The sequence below is a fragment of the Chlorocebus sabaeus genome, chromosome 17 (genome assembly GCF_047675955.1).
Source record: "Chlorocebus sabaeus isolate Y175 chromosome 17, mChlSab1.0.hap1, whole genome shotgun sequence".
Lineage (NCBI taxonomy): Eukaryota > Metazoa > Chordata > Mammalia > Primates > Cercopithecidae > Chlorocebus > Chlorocebus sabaeus.
In genome coordinates this window covers 48,843,359-48,869,939 of record NC_132920.1, presented here as the reverse complement: position 1 = coordinate 48,869,939, position 26,581 = coordinate 48,843,359, and positions in this window count along the sequence as shown.

The window sequence follows — 26,581 nt, the reverse complement described above, 5'->3', positions numbered from 1 at the left end:
GTTTTATTTTTCATAAGCTGAGGATAAATCGCTACAGACTCTGTGAAAGACAGTCAAGCGACCTCAATGTGTGTGTCTTTTAGATGTGTCCCTGGATAAAGTCAGTTGCTTGTCTTAACTGCTAGAGAATTTCCTGCAGGCAAAGTATTAATACAGAAACTTAGAAACCTAGGTAGTCACTAGATTCATCCCTGCCTGAGAAGGAAATTCCACCTTCGTTATTTAATTCTTCCCATCTTTGGTGTCTTAATCTTTTTCTCTGACATAGTTGGTCAGTAAGCGTGTATACTGATGATAAAAGGCTGTATAGCACACAAGGACATTCACTGAAACTGGAAATGACATTGGGATAATGTTGAAAAAAAGTCTTCGGACAATTTTATAACCAAATGTCTAATTGTACGTAAAGGGGTTTAAGAAGAAAGAGGAAGAATGAAGTGAGATTTAGTGATGCAATCCAGAACCCAAGAGAAACCTAGAAGGGTTTGTAACGTGAAGCTATATGATGTAAACTTTATGAGAGCTTTAATGCAGTTGTAAGAAAATGCCCTTGATCCAAGTAGTTTAATTATAACAATATTTTTGAGGTTCACTTTATAAAAAGAAAAGTCAAAAGATAAATATTTATTTAGAGTTGTTAGGTAATAGTATGAACTAATGTATTTCAAAATTCCATCAAGACTGTGCAGTGTGACCACCATGGCACACGTTTACCTACATAACAAACCCGCACATCCTGCACATGTACCTCTGAACTTAAAAGGTGTTGAAAAGAAAATTCCATAAAGAAAATTTCCACAAGAGACAATGTTCTGTTAATTGCACAACTGTATGTCTAGAGTAAGATTTCGGTTGTTTTAAGAAGATTCTGCTTTTTTTACAAACTGAAACCAAGGGGATTCTTAACTCACAAATGCTTACACTGAAGCTTTATTATTACTATTATTGATGTGAAATAGAAGATTTCCTGTATTTGAATGCACACTACCAGGAACAGATTAGAAAAAAAAATGATTATTGCTCATAAGTCTATTAACCTACCATTTGTTTGGATGCACATGTCATCTTTAATAATATTGTTAGTTACATGAATGGAAATGTAGGAAGAATAACATTCCAATGGGTGGTTAATAAAGCTTAAAAATACTAATACGCATTAAAAACTATTTAAATACTGAGTAAACACCAACATGATAAGGTTTCGATTAAAAAATCATTTTTAACTTTTATTTTAAGTTCAGGGGTATATATGAAGTTTTGTTACATAGGTAAACACCTGTCATGGGGGTTAGTTGTATAGATTATTTCATCAACTAGGTATTAAACCTGTTACTCATTAGTTATTTTTCCTGATCCTCTCCCTCCTCCAACCCTCCACTCTCTGAAAGGCCCCAGTGTGTGTTGTTTTCCCCACAAATCCATGTGTTCTCATCACTTAGATCCCACATATAAGTGAGAGCACGCGGTATTTGGTTTTCTGTTCCTGCATTAGTTTGCTATGGATAGTGACCTCCAGCTTCATCCATGTCCCACAAAGGACATGATCTCATTTTTTAATGGCTGCATAATATTCCATGGTGTATGTGCCACATTTTCTTTATTCAGTCTATCAGTGATGGGCATTTAGGTTGATTCCATGTCTGCTATTGTTAACAGTGCTGCGATGAACATACACATGTATGTGCCTTTATGACAGAATGATTTACATTTTGGGGATATATACCCAGTAATGGAATTCCTGGATTGAATGGTATTTCTGTCTTTAGGACTTTGAGGAATCACCACACTGTCTTCCACAATGGTTGAAATAATTTACACTCCCACCAATAGTGTTTAAGGGTTCCTTTTTCTCCATAACCTCATCAGCATCCATTAGTTTTTGCCTCTTTAAAAATAGCCATTCTGACTGGTGTGAGATGGTATCTCATTGTGGTTTTGATTCGCAATGTTTTTGATTTGACTGTTTTTTCATAAAAATCATCATTCCTTCATTTAACACCAATTTGATAAATGGTCACAATAAATTAAAGAAACGTCTTAGTGTTTGTGTTGGTTTCTCTTTGTAGATTAGAAGTTGCCTAATCTCTTTCACCGGTCTCTTTCTAATGAAAACTTTCATTTGCCTCTTTCTATAATTTTTAAAGCTTAATATTCCATCAAATGTCTAATGACTCCCAAATTTTTATCTCCAAACTATGCTTCTTTGCCCACACTTCTACTCAACTCCTCCAATTGTGAGGCTTTAAGCGAGCCTCAAACTCAGTATTTCTAAAACTGAATCAAACAGTTTCCTCCTAGAAACTTGGTCCTAGTCCAGGTTTCTCTACAGCGTAGAAAAGAATCCCAATTCCTCTAGTTGAGCAAGACAAACCTGAGTCATGCTTTAATCTTTCTTCTCCCTTATCCTTACCTCCCATTTCCAATCTAACATTGAGCGTTTTACTTTATCTTTATCTTTACTTTACTTCAATATATTTCTCAGTTCTGTATATGTGCCTACAATCAATAACCTCTGCTTACCATATTCTCGAGAAGAATTTGGAGGCATGCTAAAATTCTCCCTTTTATTCCATTATTTTTCTCTATAGTTCAGTCTCCACACTGTAATCAGAGACTGCAAACAGAAAATGTTCTTCTTTCCTTATTTTCAGCTAGCTTTAATATAATATAACTGACGCAGAACAAACTGTACATATTTCATGTGTAAAATTTGGTACATTTTGATCTATGTATAACCCTTAAAACCACTAAAACAATCATGATAATGGATATACTTTATAGCCACAAAATTTATCTTGTGTACATTTGTTCTCTTTGTCTTCTCCTCTCCATCCACTCCTCCTGCTCCAGGCAACCAACAATCTTCTCTCTGTCACGTGAATTTGTTTGGACATCCTAGAGTTTTACATAAATGGTATGCAGTGCGTGCATTTTTCTGTCTGACTTTCTCAGCCCAATTAGTCTAAGGTTTATCTATGCTGTTGTGTGTAACAATATTTTATTCCTTTGTATTCATGAGCAGCTTTTCATTTTATGGATGCACTACTGATTGTTTATCCATTCCCATCAAGATGTTACATTCAAATCAGTCATGAACGAAAGTTCCATTAGCTGCACATCCTCATTGATCCTTGGGTAAGTTCAGTCTTTTTAATCTTAGGTGTTTTGGTGGGTGTTTTGGTGTTTTGTTGTGGTTTTAACTCATAGTTCTCTAATAAAAACTGATCCTGAGCTCTTGTCATGTGATTGTTTTCTATTTATACATTTTTGGTGACATATCTATTCAACAATTTGGCCTATTTTTAAAAACTGGTTCTAAGCCTTATGTAGAATTCTAAGAGGTCTTTGTATATTCTAGTTAGATCTTCTTTGTCAACTATTTGTTCTGCAAATACTTTCTACCAGTCTGTTGCTTGTCTTTTTTATTATACGAAGAGGGTCTTTTAAAGGTAGAGATTCTAATTTTGATAAAGACCGATCTATCTACTTATTTATTTTTTTAGTTTGTATTTAAGGATTTTTGCCAAGCCAATCAATTGTCACTTAGAATTTCACCTATGATTTCTTCTAGAAATGCTATAGGTTTAGTTTTTACATTAATTCTATGATCCATGTTTATTTAATTATTGTATATGGTGTCAGGTAAAAGTCGAGGTTCATTTATTTTGGATCAGCATAAGTTTTTACAATGTAGTATAATTTGCATTGACACCTTCATAAAAAATTAATTGATCATAGGAACATGAATATTTCTTGACTCTTTATTCTTTTCATTTATATATCTGTCTTTAATATTACACTGCCTTGATTACTATAACTTTATGTCATGCAACCAGGTTTAGTAGGTTCTTCCTTTTTTCTTCTTTTTCAAAGCTGTTTTTGCTGTTTTGTATTATTTGCATATTTGTATTAAATTTATCCTCAACTGATTTATTACAAAAGCCTGCCAGGATTTCAATTGAAATTTTATTGAATAGATTGATTTGGTGAGAATTAACATTTTATCAATATTGCATACATGTTCTAATTCTTGAACATCGTATATCACTCTATTCATTTAGAGCTTCTTGAATTTCTCTCAGGAATGGCTTGCAGTTTTACAAATGAAGCTCTTCTATGTTTGTAGAATTAATCATTTATTATTTCAGGTTTTTGGAGCCATCTGATTCCTATTACTCCATCTAGGTCAGAAGCAAAATTTCCATATACAGTTTTTAAATTCCTTGAGTGTTCATTACTTTTATTGTTTGCTAGAAATTTTATAAGACTTTTGCATTTTAGAGACTCTGGTGATTATATTTTCTTTAAAAATATGTTAAATTTCATTCTGGCAGATAGTTAAATTTCTAGCAAGTCAAACTGATCTTGTCAAAATGCTTTTTTTTTTTTTTTTGGCATTATAAAGGAATTGTCTATTTCTGTCTTGTCTTTCTGTCTTGTCTTTGCTACTAGATTATGGTTCTTACTCTCACAGTATGGACTTCGTTGTTTCTGCTAAACAAGTGTTTTCAATGTTTATTCATGCTTGCTTTGCCTACATTCCAGCATCTCTCTAATTTTTTTGTGGCTTCTCAAATTGCTTCTCAGCTTTCCAGAGTGCCTCCATGCACACGGACAGATTATAAATTAGTCAAATATATCCAAGTTCTCTCTTTAGTTCACTGCCCCTTCCCCACCTACAAAAATATGAGATAGAAATTTATCATTTCTCAGCTCAAAACTCTCATGTTGTCTTCCACTTTTCTTGATAGCATACCAGAAATATCCCATATTGTCTGATCCCTGCCTGCTTCTTCAACTCTTGTATTTCACTCCTTCCTAACACAGACACATACATATGCACATGCTGCTCAGTCAAAAGGAATAGTGGAATGAATTGCTTCCTTATAACTTTTTACATATCTTATGTTCCATCTGCTTGGAATGCTTTTCCAACAACTATTTGAGAGGTTACTTAAAATTCATCTTTCAGGCTCAATCCTCCCTTTATCGTGGACCTCTTCCCTGATCTCTTCTCTGTTTAGCTCATTTCTCATTGGTACAGGCTCTCATATCTCCCTTAATTTTTCTTTCAGAGAATTTATATTTTGTAATTAATTTTGTTTGTTTAATATCTTCTTGTTCCCGTCGGAAGTCTGGGAGTGTATCTGCCTTTCAAACACATTACCTAGTACAGGAAGTCCTCACTTTGCATTGATATGACGTGCACAAATACTAGTTATCACCTGTGTTGGTTAGTTAACACCAGTCCTGAAACAGTTTAAATATCAGTTACAACTACAATTAACTGATAAATTACAGAAAAGACAAACTTCTCTACTAATTCTTCAATATATAAAGCACCCTGTGAATAACAGATGCCTTTGTATTTTCAGTCTGTCAGTGATTGGTCGCTGTGGATCTGTTGCTCAGTTCACGTACAGACAGCAAAGCATGCAACTGCATTGCCTTCTTGTCTCTCAGTGATAAGCCCACATGATACTTTACAAAAATGCATAATCGAAAATGAGAGTTGGCCAATAAAAATGCATCAATGAAACAAAAAGTGATAATGCTGAAAATAAAATGCAAATTAAACATGAATTTGGAGTTACAAAATAAACAGCTGACAACAAGAATGCTAACATCATTTCCCTTTAATAGATACTAGATATAGAGAAGGAGGAACTTAGTTAATGTGCACTTACTGATACAAATGAGAAAAATGGCTGTGATGAAAAGCTAAAGATTTCCCAGAGGAAGTGACACTGGAAAAAATGTTTATATTTAAAGGAACTCTCAGAGAAATTTCCTGACATTAAAAGTTCAACTGGTAAAATATTGAAAGTTGACTCCAACTTAGAAAAGAGTAAGGAAACAACTCACCAAGGCATAGAGGAGATGCTCAGTCCTACTCTGTTTTTGAAAACCAATTAAAAACTAATTGCCAATGTTTCTAGAATTTTAAACAACAGTGTATGAAATAAATACTAATTTTATTTTTGTCGATTTTCCTATACAGTCAAAATGGGTAGTACCATTTTTCAATGTTTTGACAATTCTAAAGATCACAGAACAAATCTGGTTTTCCCAATTGATTATTAAGATTTGTTTGCACATTTCAGTTGCAGTTTCATCACGTGCAGTTATTTTTCATGATCTTGTATTACTGATAAAGGCTGATTTAGTTAGTTAACAGTAAGTACTTTATAAAACAAATGAATTACATTTAAAAGAAAAAGAGAGCACTGAGGAAAGGGAGATCTCTACTCTATAGAAACAACTTTTGCTTACTGCTTAGTTTTGGTTTTTATCCAGTTACCAGATGTCACCTTATTCTGAAGAAGTTTTTAAACAGATTATAGATCATTAGTGGTGTTTTATGGTAAATTTGGGACAGTAATGATAGGCTATTAAAATTATGCAGAGAGTAAGATAGTTATCATTTTAACCATACTTGAATATTCTGAATAACTCTAAATGATCTCTGAATCCAAATTTGGAAGCATGCTGTCTTTTGAAGAATTATGCATGAGTTTAAGTTCAGTTTAAGAACTGTTCTATTTATTCAAACTAGCTATCCACTCAATTGACTTTTCTGTATAATTTTTGCATTATATTCTTTTTAATCTTTTTTATTTAGGTAAAGTATTTATTTCCTTCTTATTATTGTTTTAACTTTTACTACAATTCATATAACACAGTTTTCCTCCATTTAAAATTTCACTGAAACACCCACAAAAAATTTGATGAGTCAATGTAATCAATACATATCTAGCCTCTAGGCTGACCCAGTCCTATTCAGTAACTTCTAAATCATTGTATTTTTGATATTTTGTGGTCGTCTCCAAAACTGAATATAGATTTAACCTAAAATAAACCAATTAATGATCAGTAATATGAGTCTAATAAAAAAGTTTCTTTTTCCACATTTTTAAAAAACAATTTATGATTTTTAAATTTACTTTTTTTGGAAATATTTTCTAAAACTGTAAGACTTATCATATCAAAGACATCCTTAGAATTCAACTCAGCTAGTAATCATACTGATTTAAGTCAAATGTCAGAAGTATATATCATGATTGCATTTCTAACACTGAAATCCAGACAAAATGAATCACTGGACAAAAATGAATGAAGCAAAAGTTTTCAGTTGTTGCACAACAGGAAACTTAAGATCCTTCAGATAAGGGAACATATGAGGTAGGTCCCATATTTGAACTGGCTTTTGGCTTGAAGACCCATCTTAAACTGAAGTTTAATTAGGTAGAGCTTGAGAAGATATGATAGACTCACTGAGCTGAGGAGGCAGAGACTGGAGTTTGGGGATGTTGCAAAGCTAGACTTTTCAGGGTAAAATAAAGGAGTGGAATGACCTAACTAGGGCGTTAAAAGTCTGTACGTAAACTTCCTATACATGCTTGTGCAGGACTGAGTTTTAGGTGTGTACAAGAATTTGGAAACCCTAGCAGCATCTATGGCATTCACTGCTTGTCTGTGATATGTGAAGACATACAGTGCTGAGAAACTCTGTATCGTTAGACAAGATACAGTAGAGACAGTATGTTGAACACCTCTAGCATCATCTGAATGCCTTTGAAGTCATATCTTAAGAGCAATGACCACACTCTAGACTAATATATACCCTAAACCTGGGTATATATTTGTTTTTGCAGCCTAACAAAAAATAAAATTATGCTTCATAATATTGAAAGCATCACCAGTTACTTTATGGCTGTAAGAAAAGATAACAACACATGGCTGGGTGTAGTAGCTCATGTCTGCAATCCCAACACTTTGAGAGGCTGAGGTGGGAGGGTTGTGTGAGGCCAGAAGTTCCTGACCAGTCTGGGCAACATGATGAGACCCCCATCTCTAAAAACATAAATAATAATAATAATAATAACAACAACATACATAAAGGGAGATAATATTATCTAAACTTCCTACCATGTGTATCAACCATTTATAATACGTAATAAAAATCAATAGACATGTAAAAAATCAAAAACAAAAACCCTGACAGATATGGCTTATAAAGTAAGTAGAAACCTACTCAACTCAAACTGATGATGAGACAATACAGCTGTTAAATTATCAAAGAAAGACTATAAAACATTGTAAATATATTAAAGGGTGAAAACAGAATGGCAGATATAGTAATAAAGTATACAGGGAATCTCACTAGATAATTAGGAAATGTAAAGAAGAACGAAATAGAAATTCTGCAACTAAAATATATAATATATGAAAAAAATGTGTTGTGTGGACACAACAACAGATTGGAAATTGCAAGGGGAAAAAAGACTACAACACTTGAAGAGATACCAATAAAAGTTTTCTGAAAATTAGGGAGAAAGACATAAATAAATGAACTGCCTCAATAACCTAGGGTATAAATGGAGTTCCAGAAAGGTCAGCAAGTAAGCAGAGAATTTTTTATTACAATAACAGTTTAAAATATCTAAGAATTGGTAAAAAATATATTAATATACAGATTCAGAAAGTATAGCAAACTGCCAAACCAGTCAATATATAGATGCCTCCCCTACATATGTAATAATAAAACTAATGAAAACAAAAGATAAAGAGAAAATGTTGAAAGCAACAAGAGAAAAATGAAGACACTTAAGAAGAAAAAAGATATGCATACTAGCTTATTTACCATCAGAACAAAAAGGGCCATATGAAAATAGAACAAAATATTTAAGGATATGGAAAAAAGTCTACCATAATTCTATATTCAGTGAAGCTATACTTCACAAAAGTGGGTAAAACAAAGACTTTTAGGATAATAAAAGCTGATAGAGTGATGTCATCAAGATGGCAGAATAGATGGTAACCCACTCATATCACCCTAAAATAACAAAAAAAAAAAAAAAAAAATTTCTGTACCCATCCACAGTCAAATGTCTCTCTGCAGGAGACTCAGAATTCAGGTAAAAGTTTATTTAACTGATGGAGCCTAAGGCTTAGGAGAGTCATTTTGAAAGAGCAAAGTTATGTTCAATTGGTTTATCTGCCCTGCTGAGCAGCTCAAAAGTGAATGGACAACATCCTATTTAGAAGGCTCCTACTTTGATCAAATAAGGTAACAACAGATAAGCTTAATGGGCTGAATTGAATGCTTTACTTTTTCTAACTAGTCTCCCACTACTATTGTGTGAAAGTCTACATTTTTTCGTAGGTCTCTAAGAACTTATTTTATGAATCTGGATGCTAGTATGTTGGATGCATATATATTTAGTATAGTTAGGTCACCTTGTTGAATTGAACCCTTTACCATTATGTAATGCCCTTCTTTGTCTTTTTTGATCTTTGTTGGTCTAAAGTCTGTTTTGTTTGAAGTTAGGATTGTAACCCCTGCTTTTTTTGTTTTCCATTTTATTGGTAGATTTTCCTCTATCCCTTTATTTTGAGCCTGTGGGTGTCATTATGTGTGAGATGGGTCTCTTGAAGACAGCATACCATTTAGTCTTTCTTTTTGATTTAACTTGCCACTCTCTGCCTTCTAAGTGAGGAATTTAGCCCATTTAGATTAAAGATTAGTATTTGTATGTGTGGATTTGATCCAGTCATTGTGTTGTTAACTGGTTATTATGCTGGTTTGCTTGCATGGTTGCTTTATAGTGTCACTGGTTTGTGTACTTAAGTATGCTTTGTATTAGTGGATTGTGGTCTTTCCAATCTATATTTAGTTCTCCTTTCAAGATCTCTTGTAAGGCAGATCTAGTGGTAACAAGACCTCAACATTTGCTTATCTGAAAAGGTTTCTATTTCTCCTTTGCTTAGGTAGCTTTGTTTGGCTGCATATAACATTCTTGAAGAGTTTTTTCTTTAAAAATGTTGAATATAGGCCCCCAATCTCTTCTAGCTTCTAGGGTTTCAGCTGAGAGGTCTGCTATTAGCCTGATGCAGTTCCCTTTGTAGGTGACCTACTCTTCCTGTCTATCTTCCTTTAACATTCTATCTTCCAGGTGTTCTCTATATTTTTCGAATTATGCTATTAACCTCTCCAGCAAGTATTGGAAAGTTTTCATGGACTATATCCTGAAATATTCTTTCTAAGTTGTTTGCTTTCTCCCCCTCCCTTTCAGGGATGTGAATATTCATACATTTGTCCATTTTACATAATCCCATGTTTCTCAGAGGTTTTGTTCATTCTTTTACATTTTTTTTTTCTCTGACTGCATTATTTCAGACAGCCAATCTTCAAGTTCTGAGATTCTTTCCTCTCCTTGGTCTATTTTGCTGCTAGCTAATAGTTTTTATTGCATTGCAAAGGTAATGCATTATACTTTGCAGCTCTTTCAGATCCATTAGGTTTTTTTTTAATACCAGCCGTTTCATCCTTCAGCTCCTGTATCATTTTACTGTGATTCTTAGTTTCCTTGGATTAGGTTTAGCCATTCTCCTAAATCTCAATGACTTTCGTTTCTATTCATATTCTGAGTTCTATTTCTATCATTTCAGTCATTTCAACCTGCTTAAAAACTTTCTTTGGAGAACTGGTGCAATCATTTGGAGGACATACGACACTCTAGTTATTTGATTTACCAAAGTTCTTGCATTTGTTCTTTCTCCTCTCTGCATGCAAGTGTTCCTGTAACTACAACACAGTCAAGTGTACTCAGTCAGTTTCTTTTCTGGATGTTTACACAGGGCCTAGGCTTTGTGCAGGGTCTTTACTTGAAGCTGACTTCTTGTCTTGGTTTCATGGCGGGGGAGGTGTACGTTAGCAAGGCATGTTTGATGTGGAAACTTTGGGTTGTGATCTAATACATGGTACTTAGGCATATTGGTTAGTTCGTGGACTTTTGCTCAGTTGTGCGGCTTCCCTTTGTTTTCTCACCGTGTCAGCCATGTTTCATCTCAATACTCTGAAAGTGTGGACTCCTCTCCCCCTTGAATGCTGGCTGTTGATTTTGGTTTGGCACTCCTGGACTTCCCGCTACAGCTCTGGGGAGATTTCATGGTTTGTGTTTCTTCCTGAACTTGGAAGCAACAGAGGAAGGGAACTTAGTAGTGGTTGTGGCCAAGGGTTATTTATTTATCTCCTGGAGGTTCCTCCCCAGAGACATGCAGGCCAGCAATCGCTCAGTTCAGTCAGCCCAGGATGGAGGGTCTGTGCTGTGGGCCCAAGCCAGGGGTTCTCTGTCTAGTGATGAGAAGGGTGGGTGGGTGGGAGCTGTGGGAGACAGACTGGCCTTCTTTCCTTGGGTTGACTGCAGCTTGTTGGAGGTGTGGATAAGGCACTTAGGGTCTTTGCTCTTTTGTTAGTTCAAGGGTGGCAATGGCAGTTCCACTATAGAGGCAGTGGCAGAGAGGCTTTCAGTTGCCCCTGGGGCTTCTGTCCAGGGAATTGAAAAGCTGCTACTGGCTCAATAGCCCCAGTTGGGGGAATGACTAGAGGCCCGGGCCTGGAGGATCTGTCCATTGAGGAAATATGGGAACAGGCACCCACAGTCTAACCATTTTTCTGTAAGACTGCTGCAGTATGCTGGGGGTCACTCCAGTCCCTAGTCACCTCAGATTTTCCAGTACCTGGAGGTATCAACAGTGAAGGCCACAAAACAGCAAAGATGGCAGCCTACTTTACTTTCTGGGATCTTTATCCTATGAGATACAGATCCGTTTCCTGCCCAAATGCACCTGTAAGTGGTGGCTGGAGACCGTGGTCGGGAGGTTCCTCCCAGTGAAGAAGAATGAGATTATGCACCTGCTTTAAACAACAGTCTGGCCACATTTTCATAGAGCAACTGTGCTGTGCTGTGTGTCTCAAAAGCCCGAAGTTTGGGTCTAAGTCACCCAAACAGGAAAGATGGCAGTACATCCCTCCCTCTGGGAACTTTGCCCAGGGAGATTTGAAAGCTTTGTCAACTAGAGAATACCAGCAGGGCTATCTGGAGACCCCACTTGAAAGGTTCCACTGAGTGACAAGAAACAGGATCAGAGACTTGCTTTTAAAAAAGCAGTCTGGCAACATTTCTGTAGAGCATCTGTGCTGTGCTGGGGGTCTGCTTCAGTCCCCAGTCACCTGACATGAATGAGACTAAAGGAGCATCCCCCCTAGATATTTTTTCTGTTTTTCTGGTTGATCGGGGGAAGGGATGGGGAGGATGGTGGTGTGACTATGCAATTATGCAATTTTTGCCAAGGGAGGAGTACACTGGTATAATAGCTATATGTATTTTTACTTTCTTCCACAAATTATCTTAAAAAATCTTTTATTTTCTTCCTTACCTAATGCAGTGGTCCTAGGACCAGGACTGAAACTGCAAGTACTGGAAGTAGGGATGATTTTTAAGCAAAATATGTCACTATATTTTTAAACTTTGGCAAAATTCCTAAAGGTGTCTTCACCCCTTCTAGCAAAATTGGGATTAAGAATAAGTATTGCTGTATTGTCTAGTGGTAAAAATACCTCACTAGTTTGGAACCTATGTAACTCTTCCTTATGTAAATGGCAATGGACTGAGTGGGAGACACTTGCTAGACTAGTATTGCTGCCAGCAATCTGGACCATCACAGTGGCCAAACCTCATGTCCTTTCTGAAAGTGGGAAAGTTTAGGTAAAAATAAATGACAAATGGAATGAAAGGAGGAATAATAGCCAAGGGTAAATAAATGAATAAAAGGCTTATAAAATGAGGGAAATTCAACATTACATTAACAACTCTAAAGAATCTCACAGAAAGAGATGAAATTGTTGCTTAGCTCAATTATTCCAGGTGCCTAAAAGGTGAAGCTGTATATTTGCTGAGACCACTCCTACTTTTGGAACTTGACAAGGTAGAAAGGAGGGCTGCAGACCTAAGAGGCCTCGGCCTGGGAGAAACTCATAGAGTATGATGAACTGGACTAATTATTAATAATTATTTATATTTGTTTTACTGTTATAGACTCATGGTTGAAAACCAAGGGGTGGCGTGCGGCTGTATTATATGTACTGGTTTTTGTCCATAGTTTCTCATAGCCCTTGTTACAATCTTTTATTATAATGTTGAATATGTTAGGCCTCAGGCACAGGCCTTGGGAAACAATCTCTTTTGCCCTTTTTTCACCTGCCCCAAGGCAGCACCTTAATCTTCCCCTCTCTTTCTTTTTTAGTTAGTTAGTTAGTTCTTTTGTTTTTTGAGATGGAGTTTCACTCTGTTGCCCAGGCTGGAGGGCAGTGACATGATCTCAGCTCACTGCATCCTCCACCTCCCTGGTTCAAGCCATTCTCCTGCCTCAGCCTCCCAAGTAGCTGAGATAACAGGGTCCCACCCTCATGCCTGGCTAATTTTTGTATTTTTAGTAGAGATGGGTTTTCACCATGTTGGCCAGGCTGGTCTTGAACTCCTGACCTTAGGTGATCCACCCATCTCAGCCTCCCAAAGTGGTGGGATTATAGGCTTAAGCCACTGCACCCTGCTTTCCCTCATTTTTCTGATTGTAGGTCTTAAGACCCTCCCCAGAGAGGATCCCACTCTATATAATTGGTTTAAAAAAAATGTTAACATCATGAAGCTTCCATAAAAACCCAAGAGGTCTGGGTTTAGAGAGCTTCCAGATAGCTGAACACATGGAGATTCCTGCAGGATGAGATGGCACACCTGGAGAAAGCATGGCAACTCCACACCCCTTCCCCCATAACTCGCCGTATGCAGCTCTTCATTTATATCCTTGGCAATATCTTTTATAATAAATCAGCAAACATAAGTAAGTGTTTCCCTGAGTTCTCTGAGCTGCTCCTGTAAATTAATTGAACTCCAAAACGGGGTTGTAGGAACCCCAACTTGAAGCGGGTAGGTCAGAAATTGAGGAGGCCTAGACATGAGACTGATGTCTGAAGGGAAGAAGTCTTGAGGACTTATCCTTCAAGCAGTGTGTGGGGACAAACTGCCACATTTTTGGTCACAGAAATCTTTGTTGATGGTTGTTGTGGTGGTGTGAGATCAGAGGAAAAACACAGTTAGAGAGTTTTTCCCTAAACAGAGACTGACTCCTATCTCATAGCCTGGTGGTCTGAGCTTCCTTTATGGACTCGCCAACTTCTATCCCACAGTAGATCTTTGAAAAAAAAGCCCAGTTTCAGCTCTGACCCCTCTTGCTGCAGGTGAAGAACTATGCGATATGTGTTGAGATCTGCTGGGAGATGTGTCTATCTGTGTAAACAACACAAGCTCTTCAGCCTGTTACACAGGAGATCTTAAGTGGACTCAGTGACATCTCTGACTACTTCTACTGTAATTAGTTGGCTATCCCATCTCTGCAGGGACTTGCTTGAAGATGTATGCCCCTCTGAGCCAATGATAACAGGCTATACAGCCTCCATCCCACAACGGATGCTTAAGGGATCCAGTCCCAGCTTCAGCCCCTTCTGCTGCAGTCAAGCAAGTATTCTATTTGTGCAGGAACTTGTTGGGTGATGCACACCCCTCTGAGCCTAGACAGAGCTCTTTGGACTCTTCGGACTCTGTCTCACAGCTGATTCCAGGTGGGAAGTCATTCCACCTGTGCAGGGATCTGCTGAGAGGAATGACTGTAAGGGTCACTGGGCAAGTCTTCTGGACCCTGGTCAGCATTCCCAAACACTTGCACTACCCTCCTCAAATCTTCTGCAGGTTCATCTGGGCAGAAAGCTACATCAATCTCTGAGCCTTCATGAGACTCACAGCAAGCCTGGGCTTAAAGGATCTTCTATTGCTGAGATGGCTATAGTGCATATGAACTTAAGGAATGCAATTGTCAGTTGGTGTAGAATCCCTGGAAGGCCCTCTGAAGAAGCATAGATATAAAGAAAGCCAGACTGCAAAGACTAAAATAAATACCTAATGATGTGCTGTCGTCTCACTTCTACAAACAAGAACATTCAGGGAAATATGACCTCACTGAATGGAAAAAAAATAAGGCACCAGAAATTGACCCAGTGATGGAGATGTGTGATCTCTCAGACAAATAATTCAAAAAAGCTGCTTTAAGGAAGCTCAACAAACTTCAATAAAACACAGAGGCTCAATTAATAAATCTATCAGATAAATTTAACAGAGAGATTGAAATAATAAAAAATTAAACAGAAAACTTGGAGCTGAAAAATAAAATGAGGGAAATAAAAATTGTTGAATACAGCAGCAACAGCAGAATTACTCAGACAGAAGCATCAGTGTGCTTGAAGACAGACTTTTGGAAAATACACAATCGAAAAAGAATAAAAAGAAACAAAGCTAATGGGATTTGTGGAGCAGCATCAAAAGAGCAAATATTCAGATTATTAGGGTAAAAGAGAGAACTAAAAAAGACAAAGGACTAGAAAATGTATTCAAAGAAATAATAACATAAAAAATTACCAAACCTGAAGAAAGAAATACATATACAAGTGCAAAAAGGTCAAAAGCCACCAGTCCAATTCAACCCAAATAAAAATACCTGAAGACACATTATAATCAAACACTCCAAGTTCAAAGACAGGGAAAAGATTCTAAAAGCAGAAAGAGAAAAGAAAACAAGATGTAAGGAGATCCAATACACCTGGAAGTACACTTTCAGCAGAAACGTAACAGCCAGGAGGGCGTGGAATGATATATATAGAATGCTGAAGAAAAATAGAGTCAACCAAGAATACTGTACCCAGCAAAATTATTCTTCAGATATGACTTTCCCAAAGAAACAAAAGCTGAGGAAGTTCATTTCTACCAGACCTATCCTAAAAGAAATGCTAAAGTAGTTTTGCAGACTAAAAGAAAAAGATGCTAATGTAATTGTCACACTAATATTGTAATTATTAGTGTGACAATTGTTTTTAAGGCACTTATATATTTAGTAAGAACACCAAAAACCAAAATTCTTAAAAATAATAACTGCAATAATTTTTTAAGAGATAAGCAATATTAAAATATATATTGTGACATCAAAAGTCCAAAATGTAGAGGGAGAAGGGAGTTAATGTTTTAGGTATTTTTTTTGGTTTGTTTCTTTTATTTTCTTCAAAGTGAAGTTATATCAGTTTTCAATAATTATTATAGCTATAAGTTATATTTGTAAGCATTGTAGTAGCCATAAACCAAAAACCTAAAAGATAACATGAAAAATAAAAAGCAATGAATTAAAACATCCACCAGAGAAAAATTAAGTAACTACAAAACCAGTAAGAAAACAAGAAAGAAATAAAAGAGATATGTAAGTACAAACAAAATGTATAAAGTAAATCCTTAACTATTGATGATAACCAATGAATGTAAATGAACAGAACTATCCAATTTAAAAAAAAATGGAGTGGTTGAATGGATTAAAAAATAAGACTCAAATGTATGCTAACTATAAGGAACTCACCCCACCAATAAAGACACATATAGACCTACAGTGAAAAGATGAAAAAAATATATTCCATGCAAATATAAAACAAAAAAGAACAGGAGGAGCTTTGCTTGATTTGATCTTAACTCAAAAACCATAAAAAGACACAAAGAAAGTCATTATGTAATAATAAAGGAGTCAATTTAGCAAGATGATATAATGATAGTAAGTGTAAATTCACCTTACATCAGAGCATGCAAATATACAAATCAAATATTAATATATCTAAAGGGAGAGAAGGACTACAAAACCAGTCGAGGAATTCAATAGCACACGTTAAGCAACAGACAGATCATTCAGGCAGAAAATCAACAAGGAAACATCAGAGTTAGAACATAATGTAGACCAAATGAATGTAACCCACATTTATCCAACTGCTGCAGAAAACACAATCTTCTCATCATCACATGGAACATTCTGTAAACAGACAATATATTAGTCTACAGGTGTCAGCAATTTCAAAAAAAATCAAAAGTATTTCAGGCAACTTTTCTGACCACAAGAGACTAACAACAGAAATCAATAACAAGAGGAACTTTAAAAGCTGTACAAATGCATGAAAATTAAACAACATGCTCTCGAATGACCAATGCATCAATGAAGAAATTAGGAAGGAAACTTGAAAAAATGTTGAAAAACATGAAAACAGAAACACAATATACCAGAACTTACAGGAGGCAGCAAAAGCAGTACAAGTTTACAGCAAATAAAATACATCAAAAAAAAAAAAAAAAAAAAAAAAAAAAAGAAAGACTCCAAATAAACAACTTAAAAATGTACTTTAAGGAACTAGAAAAGCAAGAACAAATTAAATCTAAAATTAGTAGAAGAAAAGAAATAATAAAGATCAGAATAGAAATAACTGAAATTAATACTAAATAAAGCAATACAAAAGGTGAACTTAATAAAAAGAATTTGTTTTATAACAAACAAAACTAACAAAGCCTAAGGTAGACTAACAAGAGAGAAAGAGAAAAGACCCAAATAAATAAAATTAGAGATGAAGAAGAACACATTACGACTGATGCCATAGAAATACAAAGAATCATTAGAGACTAGTCTGAATGGTGATCTGCCAACATATTGGAAAAAAAAAAAAAAAAAAAAAAAAAACTAAAATAATTTGACAAATTCTTTGTCACTTACAAACTACCAAGATTGAACCATTATAAAATAGAAAGCCCTAACAGACCAACAAAGAGGAACAAGATCAAAACAATAACAAAAAGTCTCCCATCAAAGAAAAGCCCAGGACCTGATGGATTCACTGCTGAATTCTATCAAATACTTAAAGAAAAACCAATACCAATTTTACTCAAACTACTTTTAACAAATTAAAGAGACAGGAATAATTCCAAACTTATTCTATGTGGCCAGTATTACCCTGATACCAAAACCTGACAGTGACACAATGACAAAAAGAAAACTACAGACCAATATCCCTGATGAACATAGTTGCAAAAATTCTCAAGAAATACTAGCAAATAACACATTGAAAATGTCATTCAACATGATCAAGTGGAATTCATCCCTGGGATGTAAGGAGTGTTCAACATACACAAATCAATAAATGTGAGGCACCACATTAACAACAACACAAATAGGACAATAATCATATTGCATTTCAATAGATATTGAAAAAGCTTTTAATAACACTTAACATCCTTTCATAATAAAAATCATTAGCAAATTGAGTACAGAAGGAACTTACATCAACAGATTAAAAGTAATATATAAGAAGAACACAGCTAATATCATACTGAATGGAGAGAAACTGAAAGCCTTTTCACTGAGATCTATAACAAGACAAGGATTCCCACTTTCATCACTTTTATTCAACACAGTATTAAAAGCCCTAGCCAGGACAATTAGGCAAGGCAGAACAGAAAGGGCATTCAAACGGAAAATAAAGGATAATTTGTCTTAATTCTCCCTGTTTGCAGACAACATGATCTTATATATAGGAAAACTTAGAGACTTCACCAAAAAAAACTATAACCGATAAATGAATTTAGTAAGGTTGTGGGATACAAAATCAATATACAAAAAATTAGCATTTCTATATGCTAATAGAAATCAACTGAAAATGAAATCAAGAAAGTAATCTCAATAATAAATTTTAAAATCCCTAGAAATTAATTTAATGAGAGAGATGAAAGATTTCTACAAAGAAAGTTATGAAACATCAATGAAAGAAATAGAAAAGAACACAAGAAAGTTAGAAGCTACCCTATGTTCATAAGTTAAAAGAATTAATATCGTTAAAATGACCATACTACCCAAAGTTTTCTACAGATTCAATGTAATGCTTATCAAAATACCAATGACATTCTTAACAGAAATAGAAAAGCAACCCTAAAATTTGTATAAAAGCACAAAATACCCCAAATAGCTAAAGCAATCCTGAGCAAAAGTAACAAAGCTGGAGGCATTCCACTACTGGATTTCAAATTATACTGCAAAGTTACATTAACTAAAACAACATGACACAGGCATAAAAACAGACACAGAGACAAATGGAACAGAATAAAGTACCTGAACAGAAATAAATTAGTGCATTTAGAGCCAACTCTTTTTTGATAAAGGTATCCGTAACATACATCAGGGAAAGGACAGTCTCTTTAATAAATGGTGCTGAGAAAACTGGACGTCCTACGCAGAAGAGTGAAACCAGGTCTCTATCTTTCACTATGTATAAAAATCAACTCAAAATGGATCAAAGACTTAAATGTAAGACCTGAAACCATGAAACTACTAGAAGAAAATATGTGGAAAATGCTACAGGACATTGTTCTGGGCAAAGTTTTTGGGTAAGACCACAAAAGCGCAGGTAACCAAAAGAAAAATAGACAAACGGTATTATATCAAGCTAAAAAAAGTTTTATGCCGTAAGTAAATCAATTAACAAAATGAAGACACAACTGACAGAATGGGAAAGACATTTGCAAACTATTTATCTGGCAGGGGCTTAATAACCATAATACATAAAGTATTCTAACAATTCAACAGCAAGAAAACAAATACTTCAATTAAAAATGAACAAAAGACATGAATAGACATTTCTCACAAGGAGGCATACAAATGGCCAACAGGTATATGAAAAAATGTTAAACATCACTGTTCATCAGATTAATGCAAATCAAATTGACAATGAGATATTTCACCCCAGTTAGAACAGTGAGAATGGCTATTGTCAATAGCAGCAGCAACAACTACAACAAAATAACAAGTTCTGGCAAGGATGCAGAAGAAGGAGAATTCTTGTACACTGTTATTGGGAATGTAAAGTAGTGCAGCCATTACAGGCAACAGTCAGGAGGTTTCTCAAAAAACTAAAAATAGAACTGCCATATAACCCAGCCATATGTATCAAGAAGAAAGAAATCAGTATATCAAAGAGATATCTGCATTCCCATTTATTGCAGCACTATTCACAATAGCCAAGATATGGAATAAACTAAGTACCCAACACCAGATGGATGGATAAAACAAAGGTGATATATATGCACAGTGCAGTGGAATACTATTCAGCCATAAAAATGAAGTGTTGTCATTTGTACCAACATGAATGGAACTGAAGGTCACTATGTTAGGTGAAAAAATTAAAGCACAGACAAATATCACCTGTTTTCACTCTTACATGGACGCTAAAAATGTGGATTTCACGGAAGTGCAGAGTAAAATAGTAATTAGCAGAGGCTGGGAAGAGAAGTGGGGGTAGGATGAATAAAAGTTGGTTAATGGGTATAGAATATGGGTTGATAGAAAAAACACAGTCTAGTATTTAATAGCACAGTAGGAAAATTATAGTTAATGGCAACTTATTATATATTCCAAAATGCTAGAAGAGGATTGTAATGTTTCCAACCCAGAGAAAAGATAAATGTTTGAGGCGATGGGTATCCCAATTATCCTGGTGTAATCATTATACATTATATACATGTATCAAAATATATATGTATTCGAAAAATATGTACAACTATGATTTTCAATAATACATAATAAAATTTTAAAAGATGATAGAATTTGTTGCCAACAAACCTATTCTTAAAGAAATGCTAAAGAAAGTTCTTGAAACTGAAATAAATTATATTAGTTGAAAACTTAGATCTACAAAATGAAATGGAAGTCATCAGAAATAATATACATTTGTATAAGCATTCAACTATTTTATTTCATTATGCTATTTTAAAAAGTACCTGTTAGGAGGCCAGATGCAGTGGCTCACGTCTGTAATCCCAGCACTTTGGGAGGCCGAGGCGGGCGGAACACCTGAGGTCGGGAGTTGGAGAGCAGCCTGAGCAACATGGGGAAACCCTGTCTCTACCAAAAATACAAAATTATCTGAGTGTGGTAGAGCATACCTGTAATCCCAGCTACTCGGGAGTCTGAGGCAGGAGAGTCGCTTGAACCCGGGAGGTGGAGTTTGTAGTGAGCCGAGATTGTGCCACTGCACTCCAGCCTGGGCAACAAGAGCAAAACTCCGTCTCAAAACAAAACAAAACAATACAAACAAACAAACAAAAAACTGTTAACAAACAAAAAGCAAGCAAAACACTGTATTGTGGGGTTTGTAATTCTTGCAGAAGTAAATATATGACACTATCTGTTCAAAGGATAAAAGGGTAAATTAGATTAAACTGTTTTAAACTTCTTGCTTTTTTAATGGGGTAGTATGATATTATATGTCAGTAGATCATAATATTATAACTATGAATTTGCAATTCCTAATGAAACCACTTTAAAATAACATAAAGAGGCAGAGCTTAAAAGTGAATAGACTTATTTAAAAATCTTAAATATAGAATGGCTACATTAGTGCCCAACAAAATTAAGTTTAAGATATATTATCAGGGATTAAGAGAGATGTTTTATAATGATGACAAAATTCACTTGTTATAATCAGTATTTAAATATAAAAGAACTCTAACTTTTAATATATTTTTTTCATTGTAATAGAGGAGAGAATATCAAGTGACTCATCTTTAGAGTTCAGCACAACTCTGATACTAAAATATGACACTATTCTAAACAAGAAAACTTAAGAGTAATATCCTTCATGAACAGAAATAAATATCATTAACAAAAGTAGATTATTCAAAATAACACTAAGTTGTAATATATCATGACCAACAGAGTTGTATCCTAGAAACATAAAGTTCAATTTTGTTTTAATATTTGAGCATCAATTTTTGGGATTCATCATCTTCAAAAAAGAGAAAATTATATGATTTTCTCAATACATGAAAAATAACATTTGGCAAAATTAAAAAGTGATTCCTGATAAAACTAACTAAACTGTGTGGTAGGGAACTTTCTTATTTATGTAAATAACATCTATGTAAAACCAACAGCTAATACATATTTAATTGTAAAAGAATAAATATTTCCCTTAGATTTGATAATATACAAAGGTATTTAATTACTTCTATTCAACGTTTTACTGAAGATGTTAGCTAGTGGATTAAAGCAAGAAAAATGAAAGTCATAAAGACTGGAAAGAAAGAAAGGAAGAAAACAGCACTTATTTTCAAGTGACATAAAATCTCAATTAATCCTCCCAAAAAGTAAACTAGAACATGTAAATTTAACAAATATATGGTAATATAAAAAAATCAATTGTATTTCTATATATTAACAGAGAAGAACTGGAAAGTAAAACATAAAAAATAAATGGACTTACAATAGTGTTGATTGTACCCATAAATTCCTGGGAATAAATTTAAACAAAATGTACAAAATTATTGTTAGAGGTCACAACATTTAAGAGAAATTAAAGAAAACAAACAAATAGAAATATATACAATATCCGTGGAATGGAAAACCCAATATTGTTAATATTTCAGTTCTCAAGCAATTTAACTATAGCAACTATTCTTGAAGTAAAATCTGCTCATTCATGTTGTTCCCAGAGACCCTTGAAGGTGTTTCACAAGTTTCCCCAAATAATATTAAGATGTTATTTTCTTTTTAAATTCTCATTTCCTTATGAATGTATATGATCATATTTTGAAAGGAGCATGATGTGGGATTTTGCAACAGATTTAATACAAAAACAGATATGGGAATCCAGCTATCATGTTTTAAGTAAGAAAATAAGGAGATTGTGAATATATAAAATATATACTAATATACTTACTAGGTAGTAAGTAGCAAAACCCCATGAACAAATACCTTTATTTATTTAATAAATGTTTAATAGAGTTTTGGGGGATACTGCTGTTGTAGGGCATTCCAAAAACATAAATGTAAATTGGAGGTTTGATAAATTGTTGTTTGCACAAGTACAAAGAAATCTCAACATATATATTATGTATATCATTTATTCCGTCAAGTCTGCCTCCTGGAGGAGGAACCTGGATGTTAACAGTCTCATGTCAGAAGAATCAAATGTGTCTGATACATTCTTAGATAGCTCAATACTGTGTTCAATTACATTCATTTTCTTTCTAGAAAACGAGTCATTCCAAGCACTTCTTTTAGTCTAAACTAAGTTAAAAAAAAGTAGCAAAGGTTACCTTAGAAAGATAAAAGGGAACCATTCAATAGATATTTTTAAAAATATATATATGAAAAGACAAATCTTTTAAAGCTATGGAAACAAAAGATTTTACAGATACAAAATGGAGCATAATTTTATGTGTTCCATCATTGAAACATAGAGATTTATTTGTAAAACTTTCCAAATATAAATTGGATGACCAAATAAAAGGATTTTGTGGAGTAGTTTAAGATCTCAATAGATATTGGGATATTTGATCTTTAAAACAGTTATAAGTTTAGCATTCTATAATGTTAGGCTATTACTATCAATTAAGCCTTTCTTTAAACAAAGAAAGACATCAAGGAAAAGAATATCAGAATTTCTTAACTGAAATACATAAAAAGCATATGCCCTTTGATGACGTGTTCATCAGGGAGACATAACAGCAAACTCTGAGACTGCACAGTCATGAAGGAAAGACCTTAACCACCAAACAAAAAAAGCAAAAACATCCCTAGCTGCCGAAACTACTAGAAAATTCTGTAATTATTAGTGAGCAGCTAACACACCTAGAGTGACTATTCAGAGACAGAAAATTTGCATGATTAAAAATAAAACTAATTTAGGGCTATATATAGGTTTCAATTAGGGGCATACAAAGTCATTCTGACAGTAAACAAAATGTCACTGTCTATAGCAAGCTCAAATATGTAGCTGTTAGCATCATATAGAATAGAATGTTCAAATATGGATCACATTAGCACAGGTGAGATTTGTGGTGGTCTCCACATGCTGATGACCATCATGACCACCAGCCACTTATCTCAAGTCTCCAGGGTCCTGGCCTATCTCATTTGTCTCCAACTGTAAAGAATTTAATGATTAGAAAAAACTTCTCTATTGCAGTTAGCGCTAGATAAGATTACCATAATCCCAGATTTGAAAATACTTTATATTATGTTATACATACTGTATATATAATTAACTATCTTTAACCATAACAGAAACATCAGCATAATTTAATTATATTTGTGTTTTTTTCTTGTTACAAGACATGTGTCTAATTCAGAGTATTTTTATTACAAAATGTATATGATTGAAATCCATTGACTGATGTTTAAACATCTTCAAGAATAGATAATTGTTCTTTTAAAAGTGAAAAGAATCTTGGAATTCTTTTTTCTTCATTTTATGTTATGAAGAATGGATTTTATAGGAGCAAAGAAATTTGCACAGTCACAAAACTTGTTTGTGATGTCACCTTGTGTTAGCTTCATAACTCCAATTCTTAAAATTAATGCCATATCTATTTGACCTTGTTCCCAAGCTTCAAATCTAGTAGCATAATTTCTCTATCATGATGAAGGGGGGTTCTTTGGTCTAAGATTCTGTTCAAATGGTGGAAATGGATTAGTTTAGTTTTCCATATTTCTAATCATATTCTCTCCCTACTCCTCTAACCTGTCTCTCATATAAATGGCATGTGTCAGTTGGTATGTGTAAAAGATACCAGAAATTGGTCTCCTCTATCCATGGTTTAGAGAGGAAGAAAAAAAAAAAAAAAAAGATGATTCGGGGCAACTTTGGAAAAAGCTATGGTGGAGCAGCAGTTTGGAGAAATTTCATCACTGTTGTAGTCTATCACCCTCTGCAGAAGACACCTTTGTTGAGAAGTTTCTGACCAAATGCCGACCAGACTCCCATCTTTTAATCTGAAAGCTGTCACCATTCCGGGGACTGCAGATGTGCAAGTTGGTACAGTTCTCTTAAGACATTAGGGCTTGAGGGACTCTTTCAAGTGAGTATTGTAAGTCAGAATTACATGTATGTCAGCTATGTCTATCTCATTGTTGCAAGGAAGGAAACCTCCTGTCGAATAAAAGAGAAGGAGCCCTTTCTTGCCACAATAATTGAGGACTAAAAATAGCTGGAAATGCTCTTTAGTGAAGAGGATTAAACTACCTTAAAGTGTCTGTTTCATGAAAAAAGTTTTGTATCTACCAACTGAAACAGGTCTGTAAGACACTACATATTATAATGTTTTAAAGCAATCTCACTTGTCCATTTTTGTTGAATATTCATTGTTTATCTCCCAGTCTTCAGACATAGCTTACATTGAATGCATGATTTATTTTCACTATTCAAATATCCTCTTGTCCCTCAACTATTCAGGCGTTGTTCAGATAGAACCAAAGTTAGTGAAGAACAGAATGACTAGTTATTGCTAAGATCATTTATCGTTCAGTGAGTACTAGGTGGCAATTTACAGTTCTAAAGGCTACTATATATTGCATAAAGGAAGCAATTTCACAGTTGAGCAATTTCTCCGTCTATGTAGCCTGTACCTATTTTAATACTTTCTTTGACACTAAAACATGTAGGCTAAATACTTTTTAACTGTCTGAATTTTTGTATTTTCCTTTCTACAGATGGTTATTATTTGAGTAATAATAACCATTGACTGGAGGAAATATTACATACTGCTAACCTTGTTGAGTGTTATTAGGACATCCAAATCAGAGAAATCCTGTGTGCTTGGCTATCTTCCTAGGAGAGATGCTGTTTGAAATCTCAGCTACTAACCTGGCACTTAAGGTAATCTGGTTTCTTCTCTTTATTTCTCTGTTGACGGAAGTGTTTATCGAGACAACTTCACCTCTCCTTCCTACCATAGGGCTTGCTCAGAATGACTAATCCTGTCTAATGATTTACAGATATTTAGGATATTCCATATTTTAGTCAACTCTGATTAATTAATCAACACTTAATTAAATTTTGATAATCCCTTTCTTTCTTTAAATGACACCACACTTTGAATCTCTCTTCACTCTTACAGTACATCCTTGTCATGGGTCCATTATGCTGCTGGAATGTGAGCAACTAGAGGGCAAAAACTGAATTAATTATGTTTGTAATTCTAAATAGCAACTAGCCCATTGAAGGGACCCAATAAATGCTTGTAAAATTGAGTGATTCAAGAATCCACATAGTCTATAAATGCATTAGAATCATTATACCTTATTAATGGCTTTTTCATTGGTGAATTATTAAATACAGAAGAAAGAGTATAAAATTTAGTGTTGTATAAGTGGAGTTCATTTTTCAGCCTCACTATTTACCAGTATTCTGACTTGAATGCTGTGAGCCTCTTTTTCTGCATCTGCCAAATGTGGATATCTACCACATTTTATTTTGGTTCATTATTTGTCACTTATTAATACTCAATAATGTAAATTCTACCATCCTATCTGATAAAAACATAAAATTTTCAGTCCTTTGCACATTTGTGATCAAGAGAAGAAAGGTTTTTAATGGTTAAGTATGACTTCATTAAAAATATTGTGCTGGCTGCATTTTAATATTATTTAAGAAAAAGCCATATTGTAGTTTCTGTGTATTTAAAAAAATTGAATTTATGATGTGATTTTGGGGGATTTTCTAGACAAAAACTCTACCAGTTGAATTTAATGAATTATAATTTGTCAGCAAATTTTACTCCATTTTCCATACTAAATTCTCTAATAATATGATATAAAACAATATAAGTGAAAAATGTAGCATCCATAAAATGTAATTTTATAGCTAAACCTTTAGTTTAGATATCACACTCCCAGCTAGCATCTGAAGTAGATATGTGTATCCAAATGCTTCTCTTGTAGAATAAGGAGACTTAAATTCTGTCATTTCTCTGGCCTCTAAGATTCAGGCTAGCTTAATTAAGAGCATGTATGAGAGGACAAGACCTAGCATAACTGACAGTCTTTTCGCTTGTAATCTACA